We start from the raw sequence: 22,469 nt of genomic DNA, 5'->3' as shown, positions 1-22,469 counted from the left end.
ATAAGCCACAAAGTCAATGGAAATTTGTGTAAGGAAACTCTTCCTATTTCACAGGCTTAAACAATATCATTATGTCATGGATATCTCTCCAGCTATTATACTCACTAAAAACATTCTGCTATATGCTTCTTAACTATGCATTTCCACTAGAAAAACTAGATGTCTATATGCAAAATAAGCTGCAAGGTTGACACTATTTTCTACTAAAAATGAGTGTTAGATTTATTTGAAGTAATATAGCTTGACATGAAGTGGTTCATGAAGAAAATCTTCAGGTTTTTTAAAAGAATATTTTGCAGTAGAAAAATAAAGGAAAGAATGGAAGAAAGAAGAAAACTAGGGAGGATTAACTAAGGATGAGAAAACAGGAAAATATAAAAAATTTAATATGAATAGGGGCTGGCATACTATTAAAATGTAAAGATTATATAGTGATTAGGAAAAGGAAGGTAAGAATGAAGAAGCAAATAAGAATAAAATAAATGAAACTAGAGCACAAATCATCGAAGGTAGTGTTTATGATTTCAGCAGTGTATATTCTACTTAATATAATTTAGATTATATAGCAATAACTAATGGTAAAGTGTCCATTAATATGCTAATGAAAAGACATAAGTGACATTGTTCAAACATATGGTGATGTGTTTATTATAGTATAGTCTAGTCTAAAAAGGTTGTGTATGATATAACAAATTGTCTTATTCCACTAATAAGACCTTTTCTCCCATGCTCAGGAAGACCAAGATGCTTCAAGAATATTCTGTAGGGTTGAAGCTTCCTGGGTTTAACTTCATGTCACAGATAGGGTTGGATATTTTAGCTTCTGTTTGAGTTTTCACAATTTTAAAATTACATCAAACTGGAAAGGTCACAACATAAATGGGATGTCTGGGAGTCCCCATATGAAGGAAAAATAACAATCATATACTAAACTCAACATTGAAAACAACAACCACATAGAGGTTCAAAATTCTTTCCTCAACTTTAAGAGAAGTGAAAGAATAGTCAGAGTTTTTTTCTGTCCCCTGGAGTGTGACACACTTTTTTCAAGCTGAGGGATCATACAAAATTCCTCCCTCACTAGTGGGTGGTACTAGAGCCCCACTCATATAGCTGGAACCATCCGGTGTCTGTTCTGTGAATGGGGGAATATCTACAGTCCTGGTAGTCCTCATAGTAATATCAATGTCCCATCCTTCATATGTCTTGTGTTTGACTCCTCATTTACCTGTTATGTGAGATATGAGAATATTTAAGTCATAGCTTTTCTGGCATAAATGATGGTGATTTATTGAGGCCTCCATGTGTTCTTAGAGTCAGTTTTTTTCCATGCTTTTCACAAATGCTGTTTGTATTTAGCTCCCATTTCTATTGGGAATAGCTTTGAGCTCTCTTCTAACTGAGGGCAAATGTGTAAATTTTCTGTGCACATATCTGGACAGTGTCAGAGACCCATTGGGGGACTGTGGATGTTCATGAGATCCTTGTGCATGCAGTGAATGCGCTCGTGGGCCGTTTCTCAGTACCAGTAGCTGCTTGTCTATTCATGTAGGTACAGAGATTCTCTTTATGACATGCTAAACTTTTTAAGATTTCAAGTGATGTACAATTATCGATCAGCCCAAAATTTGCAGAAGGAAATTGCTTAGAGACATTTTTTCTAGATTTATATATTTTGGCCATGCCTGGATGTTATGAGATTGCCTACGTTTTATTTGATGACAAATGGAATATTTATGGTTTCCTTGAATATAGGAAAAAGAAATGAGGCCCTGTTCTGGAGAGGGCAAACTTCTGTGTTCGTCTTCCAGATATTTGTATGTTCTCTGCCTCCCTTGGACAGGTGTAGCGGTGACACTAGACACTGAAAGAATTTTTGAAACTTTCAAAATCTGTTCAGTAGATGGGACAGGTTTCAGGGAATTTTTATTAGATGGGAAATGTACCAGTCCACATTTATCAGAGAAAGATTGTCCAGTTGGTACAGCATAATTTCCAGTGGTCTTCACAATGGGATCCCTTGGACCAGGTCCTGTAGACCTCTCAGCAACTCGATTACAGAGCAGGCAGCAATCCACATTCTCTTCTAAGAGGAGAGACATACCCAAGTGTCTTTTAGCCTTCTCTGGTCTGGGCAAAAAGATGACCTAGGTATTTTTCTCATGACTGGAAGGAAAGCAGATAAGATAATGTAGGATCAGTTTTCACTGTTTCTCATCATATCTAGCACATGAAAAGGAGTGGTCCATTTCGTTTGTTGCTCTATCTTAGCTCCTTTGTGCAGCTTGAAGTGCCCATAATTTCTGTAGATACTTCAGGGCCTGCTTGTAAATACTGACTGTCTATGTGTCCAGAGTCAGGGAATCTCACCCTGGTACATATGTGTGTCTGAAACTCAAACTGGGCAGAAACTGTGTCATCTGTTGTTCAGGTGGCAAATTCCTCTGTGCTTTATTGGTTGTCAAATAATCCAGTCTTTTCAATGGGATGTAAACCTTCTGGTCTGTGTCAGGCTTGCTGATAGTCATCCATGGTCTGAAAGACCACAATGTGTGTTCAAAGGGCCACAGCCTTGTTGAGGTCTGTAGGCCTCTCTCCACTGGTCTAGATAGGTAGTTTCTTAGACATTTCAGTAGAGAAAACTGTCTTTATTTACCTCAGGCATAGAGTGTTTAAGGATGATTCCCATGGAGACTGGCAGCAGGAATAGGGTAAGTGATTATGTTTGTATAAGACTTTACTTCCCAAGACCTGTGCACACTTCCACCAGGCCAAATGCAGAACTGGTGTGACAGTTAGCTTCAGAAAGTGATGAAAGTTCCAGAGACGCCATCCTGATCAGTGTTCTCTGCTGTAGAGGGCAGTTCACCAATGGAGCCTAACCTCCAATTACAACTTGCTGCAGGAGCATTTTCAGCATGTAGTTTATGAGAGGTTTTTCTTTGAAAGACCTGTGCACATGTCTGGCAGAGCAAGCACTGAACTGGAATGGCACTTGGCTTCAGGAACTGATGAAAGATCCATAGGAATGCTGGCCATCAGTAATAGTGGGAAATTATGAATACGGAGTCAGGTAGGGGCTGGCTACAGCTTCCCCTACAATCAGTGTTTTCTGCTGCAATTGGAGAGGTGTGCTCCTGATGTGTGTTCTCAGCTAGTGAAGGGAGTTTGCCAATGCCTTACCCGGATGTTTAATTGCAGAGGCAGCCCAGATCACCTAGTTCTGCAAATGAAGACAAATACTTTAGTCTCTCTGTATAAAGGTGAAGCACACTAGCATTCTGCAACCTGTTGATAATGGCCATGAAAACTTGTTCAGGTAAAGAATGAAAAGTGATCAGTCAAAATGGCTGCATGTCTTTTATCCCAACAGTTAAGAGGAAGAGCAAGATATATCTCTGAGTGTGAGGCCTGACATATCTGGAAATAGAGATATCTGTAAGTCAGGACAGTAAATAAAATCTCTGCTGAAAAGGGAACTTGATGAAGATGATTATTATGATAATGATGATTATAAAGGGCATGGATGCTTTACTCTCCCATGCTTCATGTAAATGTCTGGCATCTGATGCACAGAGGCCATCTGTGTGTTCTGTAACTCTTAATGTGTTCAGGGCAAGTAAATGGGGTTATAGAAAGAAGCCTTTCTATGTCTATCCAATTATGAAATTAATTAAATTTACAATATCTGTATTCAAAGACAGCATGGTATGATAATCCATGTCAGGTGCTGGCTTTATGGGGAAAAATATATTCTCAACAGGTATTAACATTTTGATGTTCACCTCAGAGATATTTTAATGGCCAGTGCATGGCTTTGTGTCTTTCTGAAAGCAGTTGTGGATAAGGAGCAACAGCAACAGATCAAATCTTCACTTTTTTGAGTGCAGCTTGAGTCATAATAGAGAATATGTGTAACTTGAGTTTCCCCATCTGAGAAGAGGATTCACAGAAAAAAATGGTTGTTTGTAGATACCACTTTAAACCTGTCACAATACAGGGCACTAAAGCTGAAATGCAGTGCTGCAAAGTAACATTCAGGAGTACAAAGCTAACTAAAAAGACACCATGGTTTTCACAAAAGGCAACCAATTACCAAGTAAAATTCATGCTTTAAGCACTTGGATTTCCTGTAAACATACGTTTCTTTAAACTCTTATTTGCTTCACCCAATGTTTCCTCAAGTTTAAGCCGGACTAACTGAAGTTGTTGACTGCCTGGAAAGATGACTCAGTGGTTGGAAGATTGGATGCTCTTCCTTGGGGCTTGGGATGAATTTCTTGCACCTATATTGTAACTCCACTTGCAGATAATCCTATGTCTTCTTCTGGGCCACGCTCCATTGTATGGTGAAATTAAACCCCATGTACAAAACTGAATCTCAGTTGCTCCATGTTTTTTGGCCCATGATATGGCCAGAGAGATTTCGTTCAGAGTTGCCAGGAAACACTTATAACCTGTCTGTCACAATCTATTATATCATCATTTTCTAAACAACCCACACCCACTTATGACCTCACAATATATCCTCCTGGACTTATGTCAAAGGCACAAGTCTCTCTCTTAACTATTTTTACTTCTGCTGCCCCTCAATAGCATACTAGAGCTTCAGTCCAGGACACATGTAATTAAATGCATCATTATATCATTCCAGACAATTAATGACCATTTGGATATATCCCATATGCTACAGTTCCCAAAATGGAGAGATTCCTAAGTTTCTTGTACTTTTATGTGAAAGATTAGTTCTTACTAGTGTTTCTCTTATAAATTAGGTACTTTAGTTGTTGTACTTTTTAGCTTTTTACCCTATTTTTTAATTTAAATGAGAAAAATTATTATTTTACATGTAAATTCACTCTGCCTTCCCTCCTCCCCTTGTCCCCACTTATCCCCTATCTATCCCATACTATTTCTTCTCCCTGGGGAGTGTGAGGTGTTCCATGTGGGGGACTTCAGAATCTGTCATATATTTTGTGATAGGTCCAACCCCCCCTTAGTCCAGGCTGAGGGAGTATCCCCCTATGTTGCATGGGATCCCAAAAACCGTTCTTATGGTAGGGATAAGTTCTAATCTTGTACAAGAGGCCCCATAGATTTGCGAGGTCTCCTCACTGACACTCTCATTTATGGGGTCTAGATCATTTCCATGCTTCTTTCCCTGTGATCATTCTAGAGCCAAAAGTTCCCTCTTGTTAAGGTCAGTTGATGCTGTGGGTTTCAAAAGCTTGTTCTTGACAAGTTTGATTATCACTCCTCCCTCTCGGCAACTGGATTCAATTTCAGTTTAGTTTTTATCTGTGGGTGTCTGCTTCTACTTCCTTCAGCTTCTGGATGAAGTTTCTAGGATGGAATTTAAGTTAGTTGTTAATCTCGTTATCAGTGGAGGGCATTTAAGGTAGCCTCTCCACTGTTGCTTAGATGATTAGCTGGTATCCCTTTGCAGTGATCCACAAGTGTCAGAGGAATGTTGGAGCTTATTATGTACATAATAGAGTCACATCCTCACCATACGTTAACTTGGAAATTTCCTACAATGTTTGCAAGTCATGAAAATTATTATTCCAACTGTGATTTCCATGTCATTCCATTGAAGGCTGGATACATATGGAATACAATAACTGGAAGCCTTTTGAAATTCTGACTGTGATGTTACTGGAATGGATTGTGACCATATTAAAAAAAACTTAAATCCCACTTTCAATATTTTTCTTGGGCTCTTTGTACAAGTAGTGTGATTTCCTACATGGATTTTGAAGCACCTGTTATAATCAAACAGCCTGTCACTGTTTAGTTCATCTCTATATTATAAACTAACTTACCCACCTTTGATGCCGTATATGTAGCATTGTTTACACAACACTAAGCACACTAACCAGTGTGAGTTATAATTATTTTTATTTTTGATACCCCACAGCAATCTAATAGGCCTGGGGATAGCAAACATGCAAGTGAAAGTGTCATTATGCCATTATAATTGAATGAGGAGAATTTTGAAGTACTTTTATGTACTTTAGATGTCATACAGCAGAATGCAGACAAGACCTCCAATGTTCCTATGCCTTATCCAGAATAATTTTACTCAAATAAAAACAAAACCTTAATTCCTCTATGTCATCTTCCCCTGATTACCCACCAAGGCCAGCCTATAGACTTCAATTACTTCACATTTCACTAAGAACATGGTTCCTAGCCAAAGGTTTTATCTGCTATGAAAGAAAACCAGACAACTCTGCTCACAAAGAATATGCCTCTCCCAGATGATCCATGGTATGTAACCTGGATTAACCTGAGTTTCTTATGAGAATTTACTCTACATGCCTTCCACTGTATATATATCTTCAACTGTGTTAACACTAGCTTGTGTCTAATAGTAGATATGGTGTCCTACATTAACTAATCACTAGAATCATTCTGAGATGTATATTGCAGCTTTCCATGCTTTTCTTCCTCTATATACCAAGCAGTAATGAATTATCCCTAGTTATTTTATGAGATTTTTTATCCAGACTTGTCTTACATGTTTTTTATCCATTTTGTTACCCATTTGTTCACCTGTGAATACTCCTGGTCTTCCCAAGTAAGAGTGGCTTGACATGGAATATGATGGCTGGATGATTTTATAAATTTTCATCCAGATATTTCATCAGGAATTTTTGACTAATGTGGAAAAGTTGTACAAAACTCATGATTTATCATTTATTTCAAGATGTAACTAAAGGTGAAATTTCTATGGTTAACTTCCTGAAGTGGGGTTTACATTACATTTATTAGATTAGACTGAGGGATCATTGGACTTCAGCAACTTTGTTGCATGAGATGATGTCAGCAGCAGGACAGAGTTCAATAGGCAGAGATGGAATCCTTCATGAGTGGTGCAGGTGCATGCATAGCTGTATATTGTCTGCACATGTCTCAGCCTACACCAAGCTTTGGTCTGACTGTTTCTGTCTCTTTCTCTGTGTCTGTGTCTCTGTCTATAGCTCATTGTGACACACTGTCTCTTAGTCTCTGTTTTATACACTGCAGCCTAGGTAAAAATCTGCACCTGTACCTGGACTGGACAGCTCTATGCTTGAACTGAGTCTTGGTGAGTCTGAATAACTCTGTCTCTCTCTCCCTTTTTAATCTTTACCTGCCTGTCTTTTACTCTCTCTGTCTCTCAGTTTCTGTATCTGCAAACAGGACTGGATATTGTAGCTATATTTGGTCTGGTCTGGACATATCTCAGCTTGCCTTGTGGGCAACTGTGCTTCTGAACTGTGTTTAGTGAGACTCTTTCCTATTCTCATCATTGACTTGGGTCAACATTTTCCTTGTCTTTCAAAAAATCTGATGCTATGGACGAGGACAGCAAGGGAGATACACCAGCTTTAATGTGGAGCTGATGTCAGAAATGGGTATTGTAAGGTTGTCCTTCCATAGAGGATGAAACATGTCTCAGGTTTCTCTCTTTCTCATCCTTATATTGGTCAAAGTATCCATGAGTCAACAATTTCCTGTAAAATACATGTCTGATACTGACAGATTACTGAACAACATAATAACCCATTGCACTGTGGCAAAATTGAGGTGCATTCCATTGGCCTGGATATATCCGCCAATTTTCAAAAACATGGATGCTTACAGCCAAGTGGCTTCTACCATAATTAGGCTGCTAATGTGTCTAAAGTTTATGTTTTTCACAAACCCAAAAGCTTATTGTAAGTTCATGGGAACCTAATCAAACCTATTCAAACAGTTCCCAAGGTTTACTACAGTTAAATAGGATTCAGCTATTGTATTGTGTGAGTCTCTCTATTCTCATCCTCATTGCATGAACACTCTGGAACAACCCACCTCCCCTTACCATCCACGCCTCCATTTCCAGGACAGAAGAAAAATTGGTTTCTAAACTTAACCTATTCATTCTATACTGCTGTCTACTGGCGAGTTCTAAGAAGATCCAGAGAATGTCACACAGCCTGGACTGGGGCAGAGGCAGAAAATACTGCAGGATGTGGCAGCACCTAACATGGTTACACACAAGGATGTTCAACCCCAATGATGGTCCATGAACCCACTTCAGCAGGAAGCAGGGTGCGGTAATTGTTGTCCTTGTTCCCTAACATGTCATGTCTAACACCCCACCATTAAATAATCAGTGAAGGTTGGAATGAGGTTAAGGCATCTGGCTGGACTGACCCTGGTCACCTGGCAAGATGCATTCAGGGGGTTCTCTGTTCACTCCAGGCAGAGTTCCTTGGGTCGAAAATCTGCAGGAGGATGTAAAGGCAGACCACAGCCAATCATGCTCTCTCTCTCTCTCTCTCTCTCTCTCTCTCTCTCTCTCTCCTTCTTTTTTCTCTCCTGTCTCTGCTATTGCTCTTACATTTTTTTCACTTCTCCTGTCTCTCCCACTCTCCCTCTCTTCCATGTCTGAAACTCTATGGTTAATTGGCTGATTCATGTTCCATTGATCAGGGTACCATCTCCATGCAGGCATTCACCTTCCATGTAAATAAAAGACCAACATTGGAGATGTGAAAATCACAGAGGCTCTCTCTGTGAACTCTCTTCCCACCCATCCTGGGGTGAGTGGGAGACCCAGGATAACTTTCTTTAGATAGACCAAACCGTGAGATACCGTTTCACATGTGTATGTTACACAAGTTTGAGGCCCACCAGGGCTTAAGCTGAGTCACTAGTGTGTTTCTGTTTTAAGCCTTCGGCAGTTTCTTCCCACTGTTTCATAGGACCCCATGTTAACTGGACTTTTGGGACATTTTTTTGTTCTACCCTTGGCTACCGGTTCAGTCTGACTCTAAGTGCTGAGTTCTTCCTTACCATGGCAACATTGGCCTTGTCCATGGGAAATACATCTTATACACGGCATTCTTCTGGTTATTATTCCTGTGGAAAAACTGTTCAAAGACTTTTTGTGGATGAATGTAATCTATCCTAAGAAGGAAAACAATGTAATTAAAAAATTAAAATACTCAGATTACCCAACTAAATGTAAGTTTTCCATGGTTAGGTTCCTCAAGCTTGGTTTACAATCCATTTATTAGACTAGACTGAGGTACCATTTGACTTTAGCAACTTGATTTTATGAGATGATGTCAGCAATGGGACAGAGATCATTAGGCAGACAAAGCATCCTCCATGAATGGGGTGGGAGCCTATAGAGCTATACATGGTCTGCACTGATCTCAGCCTACACCTATCCTTGGTCTGACTGTGTCTGACTCTGTCTCATTGTCTGTGTATCTGTCTGTATCTCATTGTCTCTCACTGTCTCTCAGTCTCTATACCTTTGACTCTGCAGCATAGGTGAAAAACTGCAACTTTACCTGGTCTGGACAGTTCCATGCCTGAACTGAGGCTTGGTCAGTCTGACTCACTTTGTCTCTGTCTCTCTTTTCAAACTGTGCTTCCCTGTCTTTCAATGTTGCTACCTCTCTTTCTCAGTCTCTGTCTCTGCAATGAGGAATGTGTCCTGCAGCTGTACCTGGTCTGGTCTGTACAGGTCTCAGCTTGCCTTTTGGGCAGCTTTGATGGTGAGCTGTCTTTATTGAGTCTCTCTTCTTCTCATCATTGACTTTGGTCAATGTTTTTCCTTCTCTCAAAAAATCTCCGAGGCTCTGGACGAGGACAGCAAGGGAGCTATGCCAGCTTTCAAGCAGAGCTGATTTCAGAAATGGGGATGGTAATGTTCACCTTCCATAGAGGATGAAACATCTCCCTGATTTCTCTATTTTTCATCCTGCTAGTGATGACAGTCTCCCCATGAGTCGATAAATTTTCTGTAAGAAATGGTATGCTAACCCATTTCACATTGGCAAAATTGAGGTGAAGTCCATCGGCCTGAAAATACCTGCCACTTTCAAAGTACATGAATGCTTACAGCCAAGTGGTTTCTACCATAATTAGGCTGGTAATGTTTCTAAAGTTTAAGTTTTTCACAAATGCAAAGGATTCTTGTAAGTTCAAGGGACCCTAATCTGACCCATTCAAACAGTTCCCACTACAGATAAATAGGATTCAGCTATTGCATTTTGTGAGACTCCCTATTCTCGTCCTCATCGCATGAACAGTCTGGAAAAACCCAACTCCCCTTACCATCCTCCCCTCCAGTTCTAGGATGATGTTCTAAACCTAACCGATTCATTCTACACTGCTGAAATCTTGCCAGGTCTAAGAAGATCCCCACCCTGGCCTGGGGTAGAGCCAGTAAATACTGCCAGATGTGGCATTACCAGTTATGGTTACCCACAAAGATTTTCAAACCCAATGGTGGTCAATGGCCTCCACATCAGGAGGAAGCAGGGTCCAGAACTCTAGGTCCTTATTATGTAACCTGCAAAGTCTATCACAGCACCTTTTAATAATCAGTGAATGTGGGAATGAATCTTCAAGTCATCAAGCTGGTCTGCCCTTTTCACATGGAAGGATACACTCAGGAGGTATGCTGGTCATCACATGCAGTGTTACTTGGCCAGAAATTCTGCAAGCATGTGTCAAGGAGTCCTTTACTATATAGACTCTGGCCTACTCATGCTCTCTTTCTCTAACTCTGTCTCTCTTTCTCTTACCTTCCTCTTCCTCTCTGCCCTGTGCTCTCTGTTATTGCTGTTACCATTTTTGTCTCTTCCCCTGTCTACCCCACTCTCCCTCTCCCTTCCTGTCATTAAATCTATGGTTCGTGGACTCTCCATGGTTTATGTTCCATTGCTCAGTGTTCTGTCTCCATATCGAGCTACCCCTTCCATGTAAACAAAAGACTAATACTGGAGCCTTGAAAACCATGGAGGATCTATCTGTGAGCTCTCTTCCCACCAATCCTGGGGGGTGAGCGGGGAACCAAGGAGATCTTTTTCTCAGACAAATCAACAGGTTAGATACCTCTTCAAGTAGGTATGTTTCATAAGGATGAGGTCTACCACTGCATGTGCTGAGTCATGGGTGTGTTTCTTCTTTAAGCCTTTAGTGCTTAATTCCCACTGATTTAGGGACCTTGTGTGTCATCCACTGTATGGGCATATCGTGTTCAACTATTGTCTTTGAGTTCAGGCTGAATCTAAGTTCTGAGATTGTCTGTACTGACCCACCCTCGGCCTTACCGTTGGGAAATTAATCATCTGTTTATGGGATTCTTCTGGTTACTGTTCCATGGAAAATCTTTTCAAAGACTTTTGTGCATGAATGTCATCTTCCCTAAGTATTACAACAATGGACTTAGAAAATGAAAAGACTCACAATTACCAAAGAAGGTGAGTTTTTTATGGTTATCTTCCTCCAGCAAGGTTCAAATTCTATTTCTTATACTACACTGAGGGATCATTGGACTGCAGCTACTGGATGCATGAGGTGACTGCAGCAGCCAGACAAGAGTTCTGTCTGTATATTTCTCTGTCTCTTTGTCTCTGTATCTCATTGTCTTTCACTGTCTCTCAGTGTCTCTTTCTCTCTGTCTTTGTTTGTGAAGCCTGTGAAGCTGTACCTGGTCTGGACTAGTCTCTGCCTGAGCTGAGCATTGGTCTGTCTGTCTCTTTTTCTCAATCTCCCTGTCTCATACTGTATCTATCTGTCTCTCACTTTCACTGTCACTTTCTCTCTGTCTCTATCTCAGCAACCTAGCCTGTAGCTATTAAAGAATATGTACAGTAGAACACCTACTGAACATATCAGTAGCACAGACACTCAGATCGACAATTAGTAATTGGGCCTCCTAAAATTAAGAAGATTCTCTAAGCCAAAAAATCAGTAAACAAGACAAGAGAGCATCCCACAATGGAAAAAGATCTTAACATCCCAACATCTAGCCAAGGGCTGATTTCTAAAATATACAAAGAACTGAATAAACTAGTCACTAAAAACCAAATAATCCAATTAAAATGTGGGGTACAGAACAAAATAGAGAATAGACAATACAGTTTTCCTTCTAATGGAAGAGTGAATCTAGTAATAAATGACTTGCAGATTGTAATTCAGGGGCTATATTTTTCGAGATTAGGTCTCATTTGGAGAATCAACTCTATTGTAAGGTGACATTAAAAGTTGTACAATGACACATGTCTTAGGATATTAAAATACCCAAGTGCAAAACTGCATCTCAGTTGCCCCTTGTTTCTGGGGTCATGATATGGGCAGAAAGATTTCTGTCATAGTTGTCTGGAAACATATATGATCTGTCTATCACAATCTATTACATCTTCAAATGTAAGCCAAACACACCCATTCATGACCTTACAATATATCCTCCTGGACATAGGCAAAATGTACAAATTTATTTCAGGTTTTAAGTATTTTTACTACAGCTGCCCTGCAGTAACATACTACAGCTTCAATACAGTACACATGTAAATATATGCATCATTATACTCTTTCAGTTGAATGATGAGCACTTAGATGTATCCCATATGCTGTGGATCCAAAAATGGAGATATGGAGATAGCCCAAAGTTGCTCGTTCTTTTCTTTTGACGTTTTAATGATTCTAGGTGATGTACTCATATACTTTGTTACGTTAATTGTTGTACTTTTTAGCTTTTTCTCTCCATTTTTATTTAAATTAGAAACAAGATTGATTTACATGCCAATCCCAGATACCTCTCCCTAGTCTCATCCCCTGACACCCACTAATAACATACCTCTTCGATAATATTTCTCTGCCCAAAGGAGAGTGAGGTCTTCCATGTGGGTTTTTCAGAGACTGCCATATCTTTTGTGATAGGGCCTAGTCACTCCCCCATAATCTAGGCTGAGGGAGTTTCCCTCTATGTGAAATGGGCTCCCAAACTCCATTCCTATAGTAGGGATAAGTACTAATCTACATTTCTGAGGCTTACTCAATGACACCAAAATTAGTACTTTCAGGATCAGTCCATGTTTCTTCTCCAGTGAACAGTGTGGGGACCTAGAGCTTCCACTTGCTCAAGTTAGATGTTTCTTTGGTTTTCGGCAAACTGGTATGGTCCACTTTGCTCATCACTCCTCCTTCTCTGCAACTCGATTCCAGATTAGTTCAGTGTTCATGTGTGGGTGTCTGTGTCTACTTCTATCATCTGCTGGATGAAGAATCTAGGTTGGCATATAAGTTAGGGATCAATCTCATTATGAGGGGAGGGTATTTAAAGTAGCCTCTCCTCTGTTGCTTAGATTGTTAGTTGGTGTCATCGTTGTAGATCTCCACACATTTCCCTAGTGTCTGATTTCTCTGTAAACCTATAATGTTTCCCTTTACTATGCTATCTGTTATCTTATTCTCCTCTATTCTCCCACCTCAATCTCCCTGCTCATGTCCTGTTCAGCCACCAACTCCTCACTGCTCCACATCTCCCCTTCTCATTCTCCATTCCAATCAAATGGAACCAAGAAACAAGCTTGGGTTGCTATGCTAGTATCTAAAAAATTAGACTTCAAACTAAAGTCAATCAAAAGAGATGAAGAAAGTCATTTCATATTCATCACAGGAAATATCTATCATGACAATGGATAATGTTCAATTATGAATATCAATGCCCCAAATATATAGGCATCATTATAAGTAAAATAAACATTATTAAAACTCATTTTGCAAAAAACCCTCACACAGTTAGAGTGGGAGACTAGTGGACAGGACCACAAGTCAGAAACTTAACAAAGAAACAAAGGAAGTAACAGAAGATATGACCCAATGGGGATTAACAGACATTGATAGAACATTCCATCGAAACAAAAGAATATACATTCTTTTCAGCAAAACATGGAAATTCTCTAAAATTAACCACATACTCGGCAACATAGCAATCCACAACAGGTTCAAAAAATGAAATAGGTCCCTATGTCTTAGCAGACCATCATGCTTTTAAATTACAACTTAAGAAAAACAAAAATTTCTGAAAAGTTACCAACTCAAGGAATTGAATTGAAATACTAGTAATTCAATTGAAATACTAGCAATTGCAGCATTCCAGGGAAAATGAAGAAATAAAGAAAGAAATTAAAGATTTCCTAGAATTAAAAAAAATGAAGACACAACATCCCCAAACTTTGAAAGCAGTAATAAGAAGAAAGTTCATAGCTCTAAAATCTCACATGAAGAAACTAGAAAGTAGTCACACCCGAGAGTTTACATCATAGCTGAAAGCTCTAGAACAAATGGAGGCAAATTCACCCCAGAGGAGTAGACACCAGGAAATAATCAAACTGTGGCCAGAAATCAATAATGTCAAAACAAAAGAATAATTCAAAGAATCCATGTAACACAGATTTGGTACCTCGAGCAAGTCAACAAAATAGACAAAACTATATACAAAATAACCAAAATGCAGAGAAAAAACATGCAAAATAACAAAATCAGAAATGAAAGGGGGACATAACAACAGACCCAGGGGAAATGCAGAGAATGTTCAGGCCATCCTTTGAAAACCTGTACTCCACAAAATTTGAAAATGTAAAGAAAATGGCAATTTTCTAGACAGATAACACTCACCAAATTGAATCAAGTACAGATGAGCAAATTAGGAAGACCGATAATACCAACGGAAATAGAAGCAGCCATAAATAGTCTCCCAACCAAAAAAGCCCAGGACCAAATGGCTATATTGCAGAATTCTAACAGAAATTCAAAGGAGAGCTAATACCAATATTCATCAAATTGTTTCACAGAACAACATTGTTTGCTTAACAGAGACAACAAATACCAGGAAACTGAGAGGGAGCTCCATAAAATTCGGGTCATTCTTTAGAATTCTAGTTTCTCTGTTTTCCACCATCCATGAAGCAAGGAAATGTAGAAACGATCAACTTACCCAGACAATATATGTATACTCCTGGAGTAATCAATTTAGTTTTATGCTAAACATGGCCACCATTTCAAGAGTAAGACTGTGAGTTCCAATGTTTCGCATTCAAGAATTCTAGATCCTTATATGCTTTGGGAAAGTACACAGTCCATCATGGCCCAAACTTTAAATATCCTTCAATTTCAATAGAAGATATAACCTTATAGAATGTAGACTCCACTAAACCTAAGTACTAACATGAAAACCAAACAAGCACACAAACAAACAAACAAACCAAACTCACAGAATAATAGATTGCATATGAAAAGAGGATCTCTCCCCTCCTGCATACATGAAACACAGCTCAACAACAAAGACAGTTACTAACTCATAGTTAAAAGTTTGGAAATAATTTTACAATGTAGTGGACATAAAACCAAGCTGGCAATGCTACCCTAATATCTAGGAAAGTAGAATTCAGAATAAAATTTTCAAAAGTAATTGAGATTGATATATCATATATATCACCGGATAAGTCCACCAATATGAAGTCTCAATTGTGAACATTCATGTTCTAAATATAACATCAACTGTATTTCTGAAAGCATTACTAAAGCTTTAATCATATTTCACAGACCACACACAAATAGTGGGAGACTTCAAAACCTAATCTTACTAAGTTACAGGAAATAAGTGATCAGTGTTCTGATGCAAATGGACTAGATGACATCTCTAGAAAGTTCTATCCATACACCAAAGAGTCTGCCATCTCCACGGCATTTCATCACATAGAATCTTCTCTAAGACGGCCTAATTATTTGGTAACAAACAAAGGTGGGTTTTATTTTAGAAATTCTGGTTGGTATAAGATGGTGTGTTAGAGTTGTTTTGAGTTGAATTTCCCTGAAGGCTAAGGATTTTGATCACTTTCATAACTGTCTTTCAGCCATTTTAGATTCTTCTGATTAGAATTCTCTTTTTAGATCTGCACCCCACTTTTAAATTTCATTCATTGATGTTTTGGAGACTAACTTCTTGAGTTCATTGTACATTTTGGATATCAGCCCTCTGTCAGATGTGGGGTTGGTAAAGATCATTTCCCATTCTGTGGGCTGTCATTTTCTTTTATTGGCTGTGTCCTTTGCCTTACAGAAGCTTTTCAGTTTCAGGAGGCCCCATTTGCTAAATGTAAATCTCAATGTCTGTGCAACTGGTGTTATTTTCAGGAAGCTGTCTCCTGTACAAGTTTGTTCAAGGGTTTCTGCTTTCTCTTCTAGAAGGGTCAGTGTGGCTGGATTTATGTTGAGGACTTTGATCCATTTAGCCTTATGTTTTGTGCATAGTTCAAACAATATCTTAAAGTATTAGCTGTCCATGTGCTACCCATTATTCTACCTATGATCAGAAAGTATCTGAAAAGCATAGGCTCTGTAATACAGAAATCTATGGATGCCAGACTTTCTAAATTTTGACCTGAAAAATCTTGTGGGGATTTTATGCATGTTTTAGGGAAATGATGCAATTATTTTATGTTATATGTTTGCTAGCTAGATAAGCCAAAACATCAATGGAAAGTTATGAAAGGAAACTCTGTATCATGGGTTTAAGCACTCTTTCATCACCTCATGGATATCTCTCCTGCTAATCTTCTTCGAATGAAAATACACTATGTTATGCTTCTTAATTCTACATTTCCAATAGAAAAACTACCTGACTATATACAAACGAAGCTCCAAGGTTCACACCGGTTTCTACTCAAAAGGAGAGTGAGATTCATTGGAAGTAATATAATTGACATGAAGTGGAACTTGAACAAAATCTTCAGGTTTGTAAAAGCATATTTCCCTGTAGAAATATTAAGGAAAGAATGGAAGAAAAAAAGGAATGAAGGAAGGAGTAACTAAAGACAAGAAAAAAGGAAAATAGAAAAGAAATAATAATGAATATAGGGAGGGAATAGTATTAAAAGCTAAAGGATATAAATTGGTTGGGAGAAGGCAGGTAGGAAGGCAGAAGCAAATAAGGATAAAATAAATGAAACTAGAACTAAAAACTGAGAAGGTGCTCTTTCTGTTTTTGGTAGTGTATATTCTAATTAATATAATTCATATTATAGGGCAGTAACTAATGCTAAAGGGGCCATGAATGTCCTACTAAAAAGACACAAGTTCAAAAATATGAAGATTTTATTATAATTTATTTTAATTTAAAATAGGTGTATATCATAAAACAAATTGTGTTATTACACTAAGTTGACCCTTTCTCCCATGCTCAGGGAAACCAAGTTTCTTCTAGAAAATTCTAGAGGGTTGAAGACCCCTGGGTTTACCATCATGGACTTTGTCACATATAGTGTATGATACATTAGAATTTGTTTGAGTTTCCACAATTATATCAAAATAACATCAAACTGTAAAAACACAACATAAATGAGATGTTTGTGAGTCCCCATATCAAGTGGAAATAATCATATCATAATCTCAACAGTTAAAAAAACAGAAAACACTAAGAAGATCAAAATTATCCCCTCAAATTTAAGGAAAATTGAAAGAATAGACAAGATATGTTGTGTCCCCTGGATATGTGTAATGGTTTCATATAAAGAGTCAATGAAGAGTTGGGGAAACTGAGGGGAGCTCCATAAAATTTGAATCTATATTTAGAAATCTAGTTTCTCTGTTTTCAACCAACCATGAAGTTAAGAAACTCCAATAAATGTCCCAAATCACCCAGACACTATATTTAGACTCCTTGAATAATAAATATTTTTTCTTTGTAAACATGGCCACCATTGCAAGTATGAGTCTGTGACTTGTAATGTTTCTCATTCAAGAATTCTATATACCTGTATACCTTAGGAAAGTACACAGATCATCGGGGACTCAAACTTTATATATACTTTCATTTCAGTAGAAAAAAGAAATGTAACCATGTCTATCGAATATAGACTCTACTATAGACTCGCATAGTTCTTCAAACAGATATCATAGGACAGATATATTATTAGAGAAAAGCACCTTCCACATGAATCCTAACCCAGTATAAGAAATAGCTTGAAGCTGGGTGGTAGTGGCACATGCCTTTATTCCCAGCAAATGGAAGGGAGATGCAGGTGGATCTCTGTGAATTTGAGACTAGCCTGCTCTACAAGAGCTAGTTCGAAGACAGCCTCCAAAGCCACAGAGAAAACTTGTTATGAGAAAAATAACATGACAAAAAATATGAAATATCTTGAATACTTACACAATGGATGTAAAACTGGAAACCTCAAATCTTGAGGGAAATTTCTGAGGCTTAATTTATTCTTCCAAGTTTACTTCTTAAGAAAGAGGATATCCACCAAAGAAAGCATTTAAGTAAGTTTTTTCAGTCTGTATTCAGTGATGTTATGTGCTGTTGACTGAGTAATTGTGCCAGTAACAAATATATTGTGGATGTCCTTGTCCATGGCCTGATTGGAGTCACCTGCCACCTTGTGAATATTAAAGGCTGTACAGGTCACATGTATTGGATAGTAAATTATTCAAAGAAAACTTTGCTTCTTAGCTGTTCTATAATTGTTCTTCCCATGTAATGAAGAGAAAGAATCCTAATTTCTTTCCATGTGTGATTGTCAGGCAAATAATTATATTAAGGTATGATATAATACCCCAAAATAACACAATCCCACACAAACCTGACCTCACTTGACAACTTTCTTTGCCTTCTCCTTTGCACCTATGTCTATCTGTAAGTTTTATCCTTTTTCTTTTGTATCTTCTTTCTCAAAGTTTTTTATACAGCTTCAGTAAACAAACATGTATGTGAAGGCATAAACCAAAACCATGCTCAATTATACAACAAAGTCCCTTGCTTAACTATGCTTATAGCAATAGTATTCAAAGTAGCCAGATCTTGGAAACAAACTTGATGCCCTTCACCTGCTGAATGGGTAAAGAAAATATTTTACATTTACCCAATGAAATACTAATCTGCCATAAGAAAGAAATGGCATCCCAAAACTTGAAGGCAAATTCACAGAATCAGAAAAATCCATCATGAGTGAGGTATCCACGAAACCAAGAATAATATGTACCCACTAATAATTGGATATCAGACAAAACAAAAGACACCCAGTCTACAATCCAATACCCTGGACAAGATACAGACCTCTTGTAGAAACAGATGGAAGCAGATGCAGATATAGACCACTAATCATTTTGCTAAGTTCAGTTAGTCAATTCAAAGTGAAAAAGGAGAAATATTATAAACAACATAGTCAAGAGCATGATGGTGAGACCCACAGAATCAACTAACACGAGCTAGTGAGAGATCACTGGCACTGGAATGAAAAGGAGGGAAACAACATATCACTGAACTCCACTCTCTTAGTTCGGGTAACAATGGTGATTTTCAGACAATATATGGTCACTGCCAGTGGGGCCAGTGGGCTGATGAATCCCATAGTAACAGCTGACCTGAACAAGTGGAAACACTTGGGCACCAGACAGATGACTAGGAATCCAGCATGGAAGTGATCCACACCCAGGGGATCTGGGTGTCAGTAAGGAGGCCTCAGAAATCTATGGGGACTCTTGTAGTAGATCAGTACTTATCACTCACATAAGAATTGAATTTGGGAAGCCATTTCACATGAAGAAATAACATTAAGACTAGATACATGGGTGAAGGCCTAGGGCCTACCCCTAAAGGAAACGACAGACTACAAAGACCCCCCGGAATACCTCAATCTCCCTTTGGAGAAGAAATGGTATGGGATAGTTAGGGTGTAAGTGGCAGGCAGGGGAGGAGGAGAGGGAAAGGGAACTGGAACTGACAAGTGAAACAGTATTGTTTGTAATTTAAATTAAAAATGGAGAAAAAATAGGTTTTCAACCTATAAGAGCCTTTACATAAATTTTACTCAAACTGCAGTGCCGTTATTTGTACTTGACAGTTATTGTGCCAGATCCAAGGTTATAGTTTATAGCCTTTTCCATGGCCTGAGTAGAGACACCTCCCAACTTTTGAATATCAAAAGATGTATAGGACACATGTATAGGATAGTACATTAACCTACGATTACTATGCTTCTCAAATGTTCTCTATTGTTGTTCCCATGTTATGGAGAAAAAGAATCCCACTGTGATTGCAAGGCAAAAATGATAATATTAAGGTACTACATAATACCCACAAAGTTAACAGAATCCCACACAATCTTGACCTCACATTACATCTTTCTTTGCCTTCTCCTTATCACAATAGTCTATCTGTAATTTGGAAGGATATTTTTTTTTTACTTTTTTTCTATCTCAAAGTTTACTTATAGAGCTTCCAGAAACCACACACATGTGAAACCACTTTCCCAAAGGATGCACAATTATACCACAAGGTCACTTTCTCAACTATTTTTATAGCTGATTTATTTATACTACAAAATCTTGGAAACAAACTCAATGCCTATCAACTGCTGAATGGATTTTTTAAAAATGTGGTACATTTACCCAATGAAGGGCTACCCAGCAGTACAAAAAAAAGGATGTAGAAATTTCGTAGGCAAATGCACATAAATAAAAAAAACAAACATCATGAGTGAGGTACCCAAGAAAAAATAAATATAGCATATGCTCACTCATAAGTAGATAGAAAAAATAAAGCAAAAGAAACCTAGGATACAAAAACAAATCCCTGAATATGCTACAACCCTCTTGCAGAAACAGATTATTGCAGATGCAGAAGTCCAACAATTTTGATTTACCAACTATTTTGCTAAGATCCTGAAGTAAATACAATGTAATGAAGGAGAAATATTATGAAGAATTGAATGAAGACCTTGATGGGGAAACCCACACAATCAGCTGACCCAAGCTAGTGAGATGAAACTCTGGTTCCAAAAGGAGGGAACCCACATAGGACTGAACTCCACTCCCTTAATTCAGGAAAAAATGGTGATTGTCAGACAATATACTGTCACGGGCATTGGGGGCAAATTCTAACTATAATGCACAAACTGACTTTTAGAGCTCATTCTACATAGAAAGATAGCTTTGTCAACCCTCAACAAGGGTTAACAGTGGCTAGAGTGGTTCCTTGGTCCTGGGTCAAATAAATAATAAGCCAGACTTATGGTATTTAATAGGGGAGGACTTACCAGCTCCTAGGAACAAATGACAGGTGGGGTTAATAGTGGGTAGTACCAGGAGAAGAGGAGGAATGTAATTGGAATATAAAAATTAATTGATAAAAAAGAAATAAAAAGAATTAACGCAGACCGTTGGGGGTACACACCTTAATCCCAGCACTTGGGAGATAGAGGCAGGTGGATCTCTGTAGTTTTGAGGCCTGCCTGGTCTCCAGAGCGAGTACCAGGATAACTCTTCAATATTGTTCTTGAAGTTCTGGCTAGAGCAATAAGACAAGCAAAGGGGATCAAAGGGATACAAATTGGAAAGGATGAAATCAATATTTCACTATTTGCAGATGACATGATAGTCTACATTAGAGACCCAAAAAACTCTACCAGGGAACTCCTACAGCTGACAAACACCTTCAGAGATGTAGCAGGATACAAAATTAACTCAAAAAAATCAGTAGCCCTACTATATACAGATGATTAATGCAATGAGAAAGAAATCAGGGAAACATCACCTTTCACAATATCCACAAGCAACATAAAATATCTTGGAGTAACTCTAACCAAAAAAAGTAAAAGACCTATTCAATAAGAACTTTGAGACTTTAAAGAAAGAAATTAAAAAAGATACAAGAAAATGGAAAGATCTCCCATGCTCTTGGATAGGTAGAATTAACATAGTAAAAATGGCAATCCTGCCAAAAGTAAATTAAAGATTCAATGCAATCCCCATCAAAATGTCAACACAGTTTTTCACAGACATTGAAAGAACAATACTCATCTTTATTTGGAAAAATAAAAAACCCAGGATAGCCAAAACAACTCTTTACAATAAAGAATCTTCTGGAGGCATCACCATCCCCATCTTCAAGCTCTACTATAGAGCCATCGTTCTGAAAACAGCTTGGTATTGGCAAAAGATTAGACAGATAGACCAATGGAATCGAATTGAAGACCCAGATATTAACCCATGCACCTACAAACACCTTATTTTTGACAAAAGTGCTAAATCTATACAATGGAAAAAAGATAGCATCTTCAACAAATGGTGCTGGTACAATCGGATTCTGACATGCAGAAAATTGCAGATAGATCCATGCCTGTCACCATGCACAAAACTTAAGTGCAAATGGATCAAAGATCTCACCATAAATCCAACCACACTGAATCTTCTAGAAGAGAAAGTAGGAATTACCCTTGAACAAATTGGCACAGGAGAACGCTTCCTGAATATTACACCAGGAGCACAGACATTGAGTTCTGCAATTATTAAATGGGACTTCCTGAAACTGAGAAGATTCTGCAAGGCAAAGGAAACAGTCAGTAGGACAAAACGACCACCCACAGAATGGGAAAAGATGGTCACCGATCCCACATCTGACAGAGGACTGATTTCCAAAATATATAAGGAGCTCAAGAAGCTAGACACCAAAACACCAAACAATGAAATTAAAAAGTGTGGTGCAGAACTAAATACAGAATTCTCAACAGAGGAATCTGAAATGCCTGAAAGACACTTAAGAAAGTATTCAATATTATTGGCCATCAGAGAAATGCAACTCAAAACAACTCTGAGATACCACCTCACACCTGTCAGAATGGCTAAAATCA

The sequence above is a fragment of the Cricetulus griseus genome, unplaced genomic scaffold, assembly GCF_003668045.3.
Source record: "Cricetulus griseus strain 17A/GY unplaced genomic scaffold, alternate assembly CriGri-PICRH-1.0 unplaced_scaffold_5, whole genome shotgun sequence".
NCBI lineage: Eukaryota > Metazoa > Chordata > Mammalia > Rodentia > Cricetidae > Cricetulus > Cricetulus griseus.
Note: the sequence above shows the minus strand (reverse complement) of the source record.